We start from the raw sequence: 2,813 nt of genomic DNA, 5'->3' as shown, positions 1-2,813 counted from the left end.
CCCCCTTTTTTTTTTTTTTTTTTTTTTTCCTTTGAGACAGGGTCTCCCTGTGTCTCCCAGGCTGGAGTGCAGTGGTGCGATCTCGGCTCACTGTAACCTCCATCTCCCGGGTTCAAGCAATTTTCCTGCCTCAGCCTCCTGAGTAGCTGGGATTACAAGTGTGTGCCACCACGGCCCAGCTAATTGTTTGTGTTTTTCATAGAAACGGGGCCAGGCGCAGTGGCTCATGCCTGTAATCCCAGCATTTTGGGAGGCTGAGGCGGGCGGATCACCTGAGGTGGGGAGTTTGAGACCAGCCTGACCAACATGGAGACACCCGTCTCTACTAAAAATGCAAAAAAAATTAGCCAGGCACAGTAGTGCATGCCTGTAATCCCAGCTACTTGGGAGACTGAGGCAGGAGAATTGCTGGAAACTCGGAGACGGAGGTTGCAGTGAGCCGAGATCGTGCCACTGCACTCCAACCTGGGCAACAGAGAGATACTCTGTTTCAAAAAATAAAATAGAGACGGAGTTTTGCTCTGTTGGCCAGGCTGGTCTTAAACTCCCGGCCTCAAGTGATCCTCCCACCTCATCCTCCCAAAGTGTCTGAAGTCACCACGCCCAGCCTCCCTCATCTTCTTCTCATACTCCAATTTTTCTCTCTCCATAACTTTCTTCTGAGTTCAGCTATTTCCCAGCTATTTGTTAGGGAATGTTTTTTCTTTTCCTTTTTCTTTTTCTTTTTTTTCTTTTTTTGAGACTGAGTCTCACTCTGTCGTCCAGGCTGGAGTGCAGTGGTGTGATCTTGGTTCACTGCAGCCTCCACCTCCTGGGTTCAAGTGATTCTCGTGCCTCAGCCTCCCCAGTAGCTGAGATTTCAGGTGCCTGCCACCGCATCTGGCTAATTTTTATATTTTTAGTAGAGATGGAGTTTACCCTGTTGCCCAGGTTGGTCTTGAACCCTTGATCTCAGGTGAACCACCCGCCTTGGTCTCCCAAAGTTCTGGGATTACAGGCGTGAGCCACCGTGCCTGGCTGGTGAACGTTTTTTCTTTCCCCTAGATAAAGCCACCCTTTCAAATCTCTTCTTCTCTATGGCCAATTGCGTTTCAGTCTCTCTGTTAGAAATTCAAATTACCCAATGTTAATTTGAGTGCCCACTATGGACAAAACATAAAGACATAAAGTCTGGAAAGATTAGTAACGTTTTGTTCCTGCTCTCAAAGCAGACCATTGAGGCTGGACCCAGTGGCTCAGACCTACAATCCCAGCACTTTCAGGGGCCAAGATGAGAAGATTGCTTGAGCCCAGGAATTCAAGACCAGCCTGGGCAACAAAGCAAACCCTGTCTGTACAAACATTTTAAAAATTAGCCAGGCATGATGGCGCATGCCTGTGGTCCCAGCTACTCAAGAGGCTAAGGCAGGAGGATCACTTGAGCCCAGGAGGTCGAGGTTACAGTGAGCTGTGATCACGCCACTGTACTCCAGCCTGGATGACAGAGTGAGACCATCTCAAAAAAAAAAGTGGACCATCTAACCTAGTGGCACAAGTCACTGTGATGTAAGTCAGCATGTATGCTGTATATCATTAAAAATAAAACATTAAAAAAGGCTGGGCGAGGTGGCTCACACCTGTAATCCCAGCACTTTGGAATGCCGAGGCAGGTGGATCACCTGAGGTTGGGACTTTGAGACCAGCCTGACCAACATAGAAAAACCCTGTCTCTACTAAAAATAGAAAATTAGCTGGGCGTGGTGCCACATGCCTGTAATCCCAGCTATTCAGGAAGCTGAGGCAGGAGAATCACTTGAACCGGGAGGCGGAGGTTGTGGTGAGCGGAGATCGCGCCATTGCACTCCAGCATAGGCAACAAGAGTGAAATTCTGTCTAAAAAAATAAAAAAGTAACAAAACAAAACAAAACAAACCACTAGGAAAGCAGGAAGAGATTAATTACAATTGTGGGGAGTTCGCATTTTAGTTGGGTCTTGCGAAGGGTGAATAGAGCACAAAAGATGAAGGAAGAGATGCATGCCTGCATGCCTCGGGAATTGGATTGGACCCGAAAGTCCTTTGGGGGTGGGAAGGTTTCATTTGAACTACCTCCATAATCTGGGCAAGGGTCTCTCAAGAGAGACCTCAGGATCCCTCTAAAGGCTGAGAAATTCAGAGCTACATGTAGGTAGTTTTCCTGGAAAGGAAAACTTAGACGTGTTAGAAAAGAAATTCATGTACCTATGCACATGGTGCTGTTGAATGTGTGTGTGTGTGTGGTTCTTTTTTTTTTTTTTGAGACAGAGTCTTAATCTGTCATCCAGGCTGGAGTGCAGTAGCGCAATCTCGGCTCACTGCAACCTCTGCCTCCCAGGTTCAAGCAATTCTCCCACCTCAGCCTCCTGAGTAGCTGAGATTACAGGCGTGCGCCACCATGCCCCACTAATTTTGGTATTTTCTGTAGAGCCAGGGTTTCGCCATGTTTCCCAGGCTTGTCTTGAACTCTTGGGCTCAGGCTATCTGTTCACCTCAGCCTCCCAAAGTGCTGGGATTGTAGGAGTGAGCCACCGCACCCGGCCCATATCTTAGTTTGGGGTAGATCAGAGAGGGCCTCCCAGAAATGGTGACATCTAAGTTCACATTTACAGGATAAGGTGAAACTGGACAGGTAAAGAGAAGCAGAGGACTACCCAGGGCAGGATGGAAACAGGATGCACATGGGATGGGCAGCTGGCAGGCCTGCAGGGTTACAAACAGCAAGGAGCACAGTAACTGAGGGTTCACATTGGAAAGAAAAAGGGACAGAGCTGAGAGAGATAAGGGTAAGGAACTTTC

The sequence above is a fragment of the Rhinopithecus bieti genome, unplaced genomic scaffold, assembly GCF_001698545.2.
Source record: "Rhinopithecus bieti isolate Rb0 unplaced genomic scaffold, ASM169854v2 scaffold_8760, whole genome shotgun sequence".
In the NCBI taxonomy this organism is placed as follows: Eukaryota; Metazoa; Chordata; class Mammalia; order Primates; family Cercopithecidae; genus Rhinopithecus; species Rhinopithecus bieti.
Note: the sequence above shows the minus strand (reverse complement) of the source record.